The sequence below is a fragment of the Opisthocomus hoazin genome, chromosome 2, assembly GCF_030867145.1.
Source record: "Opisthocomus hoazin isolate bOpiHoa1 chromosome 2, bOpiHoa1.hap1, whole genome shotgun sequence".
NCBI classification, from domain to species: Eukaryota; Metazoa; Chordata; class Aves; order Opisthocomiformes; family Opisthocomidae; genus Opisthocomus; species Opisthocomus hoazin.
The window spans coordinates 29,372,624-29,383,454 of NC_134415.1; positions in this window are offsets into that span (position 1 = coordinate 29,372,624).

Sequence of the window (10,831 nt, forward strand, 5' to 3'; positions counted from 1 at the left end):
GGCAGTGCTTTGGTCTAGCTGGATTTTAACAGCACTGCTATTTCTTTGGTCTGTTTTGTATTTTACATGTGTATTTTGTATATTACATTCTAGATTAATCACATAACTTATGAAAATGGCATTGCCTTAATACATCTGCCATATTGACTAGCTGCATAAATATCAGAGGAAATGACAAATGACAGGTGAATTTGCAGGTCGAAGACACAAGTTCCAAACAAAATGATCAGCAACTTCTAGACTAGCCATCAACCATTTAACTGGTTGAACTACCTGTTATGATCAGTGTAGCCAATTCCTTCAGAACACCATGCTCCTGTGTGCCTTGGCTTTCACAAAGATACCTGTTACGTCTTCTGCTACGCATCTGGATGCCAGCAAATGTAAAGAAAGATATTACGGGGACACTGGTAGCCGGGGTTGACCTAAACTCATTGACTGCTCTTGTGTTTGGGCTAGATTGAGGTTACACCTTGAAGCCATCGCAGAAAAGGAAACACAAAGTGATGTGCAGACAACCACCGCATAGGAACAATCTGGGTTTTCTCTGGGAGAACAGCGTTACAGAAAGACAAAATGACTTCACGGAGGTCCCAGTGAAAGCCTGGTGTCACCTCTAATGAAATCTTCAAAACAGTCCTTGGAACACCACGTTACCCATGCAAAAATGCGGTGGCTTTGAGAATAGGAACAAAACCCCTTACTTACTACTTGGGCGTCAAGAAGTGAGAAACTGTTCCGCAGATAAGTGCCGTTTACCTGAGCCGACCGACACGTCCCTGATGCGCTGCAGGAAAAGGGCCGGAGGGCACCCAGGCAGCCCTGCCCCGCTGCAGAGGCTACGCAGCAGCAGCAGCGATGGTGCTTCCCAGCTCTGGGGGCCGCGCCAGCCTCGCATTTCTTTCTGACTGACCCAGACCTCTCTGCTGGAGCTAGCACAGGTGGGGAAGCTGACTACTGCCTACTCTATCGCTAACATGAAGGTGGTGTAGTTTTAATTCCTGTTGTTGAGCTCTGTTTTAGTGACCTTATAGCAGTTCCTGGTACAAGAGCATTTTTTTTTATTATCAACAAGTGATTTTAAGGACCCTTGAGATAACTGCACTTCATCTTAATTACATATGAAGTACATCCACATCCTTGCTATGCTTCCAGCTTTATTGGAATTTGCTGTGGCTTTCTCCTTGCCTTCTTGGGGTATTGCCTACACAATTCCACCTAATATGGATATGTCTAAAAGATAAAAAATGTAGGACTTTTGAGTAAACCGCAACATCCTAACTTTATTCAGCATCAGACAGTAAGGGAAGATGTTTTATAGCAGCACATTCCTACAGGCTGATGTTCCGGACCCTACAATCAAATGTGAGGCTGTATTTGGAAGCAATTGTACCAGATGGCTGCATATTATGGAAGGTTCAGTGCCACTAAGAAATTCAGGATGATAATAATAATTAAAGAAGGACTTCTTCATAATTTCGCTCACGGCAAAAATATGGTCTTTTTAAAGGTGATGACCAAGTATTATTCAGATTTTAACAGCCACTTGGGAAGCTTGTTTAAAGTCAGGCTACAGCAGCATGCGGCTACATCTAACACTCTGCCTTGTGTGTGTAAAGCAGCAGGAAATCTTCAGTCTGAACGGGATGGAGGGCAAACAAGGCAGTGATTCGCCAAAGCTGAAATCTTTGCTTTGTTGTACACTGTTTTTCTGAGTGTGCACAGATCATCATACTGAGTAGCTGCTGAAGGCTGAAATAAAAAATTCTTCTGGATGGCATTCCAGTTTAAACGCTGCTTTTTCAGTATGCACACATGCACACACAGGCAGAGAAAATACAGCAAGTCCATTTTTGGAACACCCCCCACATCATTTCAAGACAACTGGGACAACAACAGTTTTGTTGGTGAGTCACATGAGAAAGTCTGCTCAGGAGGGACACAGCAGCCCTGCCACAACGAACAGAGAGGAGGGCTCACTTCTTGTGGGGCAGATGTTGCCGTAGCCATAGATGTGGACACAAGTGAGTGCAGAGGAGAGGGTGGTGGTGGATGGATATGTCATCTCGTAGGCTGTGCACACGCCCTTCACTCTGGGAAAAAGCAAGCACCAGCACTGGGATTTCCAAATCCTACTATGTACCTACACATATTGTTGAAGACTTTGAATACTTGCACAGGGGATGTTCCTTCCGTGGCAGAGGAACAAGTGTTCCTCGTCTGCTGTTCACAAGCACTGTGTTACGATATTCAGAAGGGATTTAGAAGGTAAATTAACAAAAAATTGCACATACTTCATGCTCCGAGATTGAACTGAGCGTTCAAAACCTTAGCAAATGCACTTACTGCATCTGAACTTCAGCCAAACTGCAGCAATTTATCTTGCAGATACATCTCCCAAGATGTGCTTCTTGTAGCCATTTTGCATACTTACCACTGCTTTACCCAGAAGCACATGAAAACACCTTTTAGGAGAAAGTTAGTCAATGCTAAAGTGATAACAAAACTCAGTTAGGGGCAGAGAACTAGGAAAGTGACTTCATGACAATAACATGGAAAGGGTATTTTAGACTCTTCCAAGACACCTGCTGTAAAACCACAGAAGAATATAATTCAGATCATGTCATGCAGTTCCCTCTGAAATCTTGAGCAACAGCTCTTCCACTCATCACCCCACTTGAAGTCACTGCACCACTCACTGGCCACCTCCATGCAGTGATGCCTAACAAACTCGAAGTTCATCTTCAAACATCCAAAGTAGCAGAGCATCTATCACTGCCTCCCAGAGATTTGCCTTTTTACGTATTTGCTCTCCCACTACCAGAAAGTTTGACCCACACTAAAGTTTCCTTTTGAAATCTTTCATTGGTACCAGTCTTATCAACAGCTATTATATACATTCAGGACTTACCAACAAGGAGGAGAAAAGTGAAATAAATACAGTGCAAGGTTGAGGAAGAGAACAATACCAGTCATTTAAGTAATATTTACATGTGATAGTATCAGGCTTGTTGTAGCCATAAACTGAACAACTGATCCCAAAGTGTAAACCTTTAAATGATTACATGACGGAGAAGTGCAGGCAGATACAATTTAATCAGCTGAGACTAGATCCAGCTGAGGTCTGGTTGCTTAGATTGCTGGTACCTACTTACATTTATGATGTATTTGAATAAAAACGGCTGAAAAAAAATCAGGCTAGATTTTGCCACAGGTAGATGTTTAGTAGGGGCCTAATTATCTTCCTTTGTGAGAGAATTTCGATTAACCGCCTTCATTAACTCTCTCCTCCAGAACACAGTGTCTAACGTGAAGGCTGGCCTAGCACCATGCGGCACCATACTGAGGCATATCCAGAGGTGGAGCTTTCAAACCTTTCTTCCCTCGGAGGCACGTGCAATCTGTAGGTGGCCATTTCTGCAACCAAGGTAGTTAAATGCAGTTCAGGGAGCCTGCGCCACGTCTGGTAGGGCCCCCTTCGGGGACAGAGACGTCTGCTCGTGGGGGCTCCATGCAAACTTCCCAGGTGCTCCCTTCTCTGCCCCCGCCCCCGCCTGAAGCAGCGGCAAACCCACCCTAAAGTTGAGAAGACAACATCTCGTGAAAACAATTTGGACACCAAGGCTTTATGAAGCAGACAGGTTTACAAAGCCGTTTCTTTTCACCTCTGTAACGATCAGGAATCAATTGCACAGCGTTCTGCTAATAAATGGATGTATTTTCACATCACTCCTTTCCTTGTGCCTTCCCACTGAGGAAGATGGAGCTTCCCATATTTTAGAAAATGCTTCATGTATGAAACCCATTGTCAAAATTGCAGCTACCTGGGGTTTCGTCAGAACTTGCTTCTTAAATTCATCACCTGCCCCCAAACTTTTTAAAAAACTTTTAAGAAGGTGTAACAGTTGCAACTCACAGTTTACATGTGGTACTGACCACCTTTTTCTTTGTTGCACCAGATCTCCAGTAAGCAAAGCTTCTTCTATTTCTCATAAATGTACAGCTTGCAATAGGGTACAGCTGTGAGATATCTTTCTCAGCAATATTGATGGGTTGATGTCCTTTTACAAACAAGTACTTCAGAAAAGACTTAGCTGAACAGTCCCAAATGTTTATATTTAAAATACAGAAATTCTTGAACTGTATTTACTTCATATATATTTTTATGGAAAACCTGCTTATTTAAATACACTGCACACACTGAATTTCCTGGTTATGAAAAAAGTGAAGAAAAATACTATTTGCTTTTAGGTAATCGGATTCTGTGGGATCTAATCCTATATCCTATTTATGGCTGTGCTAGCTATTCAAAATTAAAATGAACCTTTCATCCGTGTGTATCATAAATGGGCATTTATCAGGATTATATGATTTTGCAATCCATCTGAATATGTAACCAGAATTTGTTTTCTTTCTGTTTCACTATGTAATTACCATGCAACAATAACAAAAGTGACATGTTTGAAGAACAGATAAAATGCTGTAAATTGGCCAGTAATGGTGATATTTCCTCATCTTCTGAAAAACCCATTTATTCTCTCTCTCAACAAATCAAGGCATTGTCAGCCCATACTCATCTTGTGGCCAGAGGGGCCCTACCAATTTCTAGATGTAAGTGAATACTGGAATGCAGATGAGGGCTACTAACTAAGGCTTTCAACCCAGGCAGCTGGTCTTAGCTTGCCTCAATTTCTAAATCATCCATAATGGGGCCAAGACCTCCGAAGCACTAAAAAGAGCGAGCTGACATGCTGGACAAACTGTTAATTTTTTCCTGAAGAAGCCGCTATATTGCACATCTGTCACTGCTGTGCAGACAATTACTCACCGAGTCGAAAAAAATCTGCTGCTTGTTTCTAGTGTAGTTGTTAACAGGCGTAATGGAGAAACACAAGAGCGTGAGAGCCGTGACAGGAAGGCTTCTCGGCCTTCTCCCTCGTTTTGTAAAGTTGTATTTAGAAATTAAAACATTTGAAAGCATTCACGGTCCGTGGAGTGCAGGGTCTGAACTGCTGCCATTAAACCCGTATGTTAGGTCACCTGATATTCTATTGCTGTATTAGAGGTGCAAGTTGCAAAAAAAATTTTGTACTTCAACTACTAACTGCCTTGGAAATCTGCCTTTCTAAATTCTTGCTTTGCTCTGGAACACACACGGGTAAGATTTTCAGACACCGTCATTGCAAAAAGAAAAACACAACATGCAAGACAGATGAGAACAAACCTACTGAACGTGCTATTTTTCATGCTACATTTCTTAAATACCTATTGAAATTAACATGAAAAAATGCCCAATTGTAAAACATCCATAAATTTTAGCCCAAGAGGTGCTCAAACCATAATTAATAATTGTTCTGAGCCAAGTGCGGAAAATGGTTGCCAGAGGTCCAAAGCTGGGGCAGCCAGTCAGCCAGCGCTTGGCCCTGGAGAGCACGGGGAGTAGAGCACAGGACGACCCAATGGGTATGAGAACTATTCTGGTGGGGGCTCATAATAATATTGATCAAAGTTGGTAAAGGAATCCATAAAAATCACAACCTTCAACCACAATAGCTACACCGGTCATTACAAGTTTAGCGTAAATTTGCATAAAATATCAACCACAAAGAGGCTGACCGAGGGAATGAGTTTACTATTTTAATTGCTAAATCAACATACAGAATGATGAAAACATCAGCAAGCGCTATACCAAACCTTCCTGGTGGCAGGAAAACCTTGGGACGGTACCTGCTGCTGGTCTGCAAGCTTCTTCACACTGGTTTAAGAGGTTAGGTGACTCAGGCGCCGACCAAAGCACGGTTCCAGGCCCAGTTCTGCCAGCCCCAAACTTTCAGAAGTCTTGACTCAGAACTCCCAATCCATCAATTCATAATTTCAATTTGAAATAATTAAACACATTAAGAAAATAAAATATTACCTTCATGGTTCTTGTTCCCTTGCTCTGGCACAGGAACATCAGGCATGGGTGATGTACTCCAGGTGAAGCTTTGCAAGATAATCACAGAATCACAGAATGGTAGGGGTTGGAAGGGACCTCTGTGGGTCATCTAGTCCAACCCTCCTGCCGAAGCAGGGTCACCTACAGCAGGCTGCACAGGACCTTGTCCAGGCGGGTCTTGAATATCTCCAGAGAAGGAGACTCCACAACCTCCCTGGGCAGCCTGTTCCAGTGCTCCGTCACCCTCAGAGGGAAGAAGTTCTTCCTCATGTTCAGACGGAACTTCCTGTGCTTCAGTTTGTGCCCGTTGCCCCTTGTCCTGTCGCTGGGCACTACTGAAAAGAGCTTGGCCCCATCCTCCTGACACCCACCCTGCAGATATTTGTAAGTATATATTAGGTCCCCTCGCAGCCTTCTCTTCTTCAGGCTGAACAAGCCCAGCTCCCTCAGCCTCTCCTCAAAGGGGAGATGTTCCAGTCCCCTCAGCATCCTTGTAGCCCTCCGCTGGACTCTCTCCAGTAGCTCATCTTTCTTGAACTGGGGAGCCCAGAACTGGACAGAGTACTCCAGATGAGGCCTCACCACGGCAGTGTAGAGGGGAAGAAGAACCTCCCTTGACCTACTGGCCACACTCTTCTTGATGCATCCCAGGATCCCATTAGCTTTCTTGGCAGCCAGGGCACACTGCTGGCTCATGGTTAACCTGTCGTCCACCAGGACACCCAGGTCCCTCTCCACAGAGCTGCTCTCCAGCAGGTCCACCCCATGCCTGTACTGGTGCATGGGGTTGTTCTTCCCCAGGTGCAGGACCCTGCATTTGCCTTTGTTGAACCTCATCAGGTTCCTCTCTGCCCAACTTTCCAGCCTGTCCAGGTCTCGCTGAATGGCAGCACAGCCTTCTGGTGTATCTACCACACCTTCTATTTTGGTGTCATCAGCAAACTTGCTGAGGGTACATTCTAACTCTTCATCCAGGTCGTTGATGAAGAAGTTAAACAAGACTGGGCCCAGTACTGACCCCTGGGGGACACCAGTAGTTACCAGCCTCCAACTAGACTCAGCGCCGCTGACGACAACACTCTGAGTTCTGCCATTCAGCCAGTTCTCTATCCACTTCACCGACAACTCATCCAGCCCACACCTCCTGAGCTTCCCTAGGAGGATATTATGGGAGACGGTGTCGAAAGCCTTGCTGAAGTCTAGGTAGACAACATCCATGGCTCTCCCTTCATCTACCCAGCCAGTCATGTCATCGTAGAAAGCTATCAGATTGGTCAGGCATGATTTCCTCTTGGTGAATCCATGCTGACTACTGAAAATACAGAAACAGAAGTGGTGTCTTTCAGCAAAACACACGGTATTATGGGACAATCCCAGAAGATTATGTAGCACATGATCACAGGGCCTCATTTGAAGCCAAAAGCAACAAAAATTTCAAATTTGTTTTTAAGGAAGATGGGTTGATACCAATTTGCCGACCCAGAGGAAAGGTCTGTAGTGGGAGGGAAAGGGCAGCCGAGAGCGGGATGACAACAATATCCCACATGTTCTGCAGAAAAATTAAAAAACCATCGAGGAATGCTGTTCTGCAGCAGAGCGGGTGGTGTCTGAGAACTGGAGCATGATTTATGCTGTCTTACAACTCAAAGGCAGAAAACAACTCTAATGGACAGATAAAACCAAGAGCAGATCATAGCCTTGGCAGCTAGTGGCACTGTCTTGCTGGAGAGAAACCTGGACCTACTTAAAACGTCAGCGGTACAATGTAATGTGTCTGTGCTTAGCAGGACACCAGCAGGAGCCTCTGCGATTCACTTGCCAGCTGATTACATATTACCATAAACCTGCTAAAAACCCCAGTATTTGTTACCAATTGACTCCAAGAAAACCTCAGCAAAATCCAAACACTTTCAGGAAAACTTTGGCTAAAAATTAAATTTTTGTCACAAAACTGACATCTTAAAATACCACACAGATTACAAGTTTGGGTTAAAAATCAAAGCAGAGTAAGAGCATATCTCATTTACCAAAGTTAACAGTGCAGCTTGCGTCACTCCAGAACAGATTTTAGTATTTACTTGGACTGGTTGTGAAAAATGGGTGAAAAATGACACAGAAAGGAACAAAATTTCCACCTGTGCCTGCAGCAACTCCTGCCTGATCAGTAGGTGATGCCCGTAGCTGCAGGCTGGCCACTTCCAAGGCACCGCCAATTTAATGCTTCCTCTGAAAACTCCTGCTTGAAGTGACATCCAAAGTGATGAAATCTCGAAAGAAAACCCAGAGTCTTGATTTCTGGGGGACTGTGACCTCACACACCTCACATGGCCATGCAAGGTCAGACTTTCAGTCTACCTATTTGTTTCTGCCCAATTTAATTTAATTGCATTCATTTACCACGCATCTGATCTAACAATACATTTTGCGAATTCTGTCTTCACTTGCTGGTAGCATCTTCTCTCGCGAAGGATCCAAATGGTCTCAGCCCACTGAGGCCGCATTTATAACACCTACAGTAGCCAAAGAGAAGAACGGCTGACTCGGAGCAGCCAGAAAATTTTGGCCAAGACCCCACATCATTTCCTCTTCCACCTGCCTTTGTGCCCTGACATTCTCCCTTCTCTTCATCACTATTTACTGTTAGAAATAGCTGCTGAATGTGGCCCCACACGAACAAAAGAAGAGCCATCATTCATTGCATGCTTCAGAAACTGCCTTTTACCCAGGGAAATTTCTTCAGACTATTTCTCTCTAAAGGTATTTTTCAGAAACAATTAGGATCACAAAGGTAGTACATAAAATGTCACAGAATTTTTCTATGGCTTGAAAAATAATTATCAGCTTATTTGCATTGTTAAACGTTAATTAGCTCTGAATGGTAATTTTTTTTTAACATTGTAATACTTCAATTTCTCATTACAAAATAATTTCAGCTCTATTAATTAGTTCTAACAGTAACTCATAGTAATGGATGACACCTTAAGTGAGCTATTAACTGCACTTTACCACTGATTATGAAGAAGACAACTAAAAAAACCCGACTAGGTTTACATAAAGACAGAATATGAAACAATACATTGCAGATTTATTGACCTTCGTAGAAGCAGCTCATCCCTTTTAAGTAACACGGGCTTAGCAGAACCAGCAGCTTTGTCACACTTCTGTGAGGTACGTGGGGTGACAATTTAACAAACGGCCTAACATTTAACTATTGTCTTCGTAATTTTATGCACTCGCCATTCTCTACAGAGATCTACACCTCTACGCATGTTCATGTGTTTGCTTGTATAGATGCACTCAGGCAAATACCTTTATTTTCACAGCTACACAGTAAAACATAATTTTATTTTAGTTTTGCCTTTTTGCTTCGCCAGGTCCAAAGGCAGCGCAGGAATATGGTTCTGGCCAAAATTCTTCGAACCCCTGCTATCCTGGATGGTGACAAAATCCACCGCAGCATCTTGCCCTCGCCGTGACATCGTAACCTTTTTGTCACAGTCCAGTACAATTAGTCCTGCAGTGGTTCATTTGGAACAATCCCCACTTACTTTTTGGTTGAATATGGAGTCTAGATCACATATAAGAGTAGTCTGATTCTAAGAAGTGGATTTTTTTCCTCTGGAGACATGAATTTTGCACACCATAGTGCAAATTCAGATTTTATTCTATTAAATCTAAGCCGGAGAGGGAGAGTCACAACCAGAGGCAGCCGACCCAATGCAAAGTGCCGCTATTACCAGCTCTCCAGAATGCCCGAGAAGCATTTAACTCTTAAGACTTGAAACCAAAAGCACAGAGTTGAAAATCTGCACAACTGTAAATGCAGCTGGAGAAATTCTTGTGCCCTCCACCACAATATTCTGGAAGAAAACAGCCCAGTTTGTGCAAGACAGAAACCAGTGGGAGTATGGTGAACATTAGTGAGGTCTTTGAAGGAATCAAGGAGCTAAACGCAGAAACTTTTTACGGGAGGAAAAAACAAAAACCATTAGTCCTGATTCTTCAAAGAATCTCCTCACACCACTTTAATCTACCTTATAGCACAATATGTTGAAAACACATTATAGGTAATTTCCAAGGAAGTTAAACGAAAAAAATTCACAGCTCATTAAAGCAGAAAACAAAACTGGAAATGAACAAGCAGGGAGCAATCTGAGGTCCACCCCCAACAGTCAGAGGTGCTTCAGAAGATGATGGAGGAACTTCGAGAGCTGACAAACGTAGAACAAGCTGACTAAGCTGACTCACTGAGAAAGTTTGAAGGATTCAAAGCGGTAGATGTACAAGAAGTTTAACTTACCTCCCTTATGAAAACTGCCAGTATCCTTCAAATGCGGGTCCAAACGTGGAGTCTGTTTTGCCAAACGCTTCGACTCAATATCTTGTGGCACTGAGTTTCCTGTCTCGTGTTTCTTAATTGCTTACAATAGTAGTTTAAAAGAAACTTAAAATTACTTATTTCTTGTTGTTCTTTTCTCATATGATAGCTTTCTTTTTGTACATTGGAGAAAATATTACTTGGGACATCCACATTTTCCTTCTGTGCACTTCTAGTGCATGTTTTCCCTTGCTCATCTGCCCCCATATTTAAGAGAGATTTCAGATTTCTCATTGAATCATAGCCTCACAAGTGACTTTGATCCCCTCCATTCTCTACAATTCTTTTCTGCTATATACTTTTTGAATTGAAAACATTTTATATTTTTTTCTTCCCCTTTTTCCTGTTACTTTGCTGGAATGAAAGACAACATAGCACATACAGAATCAACTCTTCAGTACTGGACTGACTGCCTGATGGTGCCAACCGTGGCCCGGACAACCCAGTGTGAGCGGTTCGTTGTGTGTTATTTTGAGCTGTGCAAAACAGAGATCCTGGCCTGGACCGGCACCCTG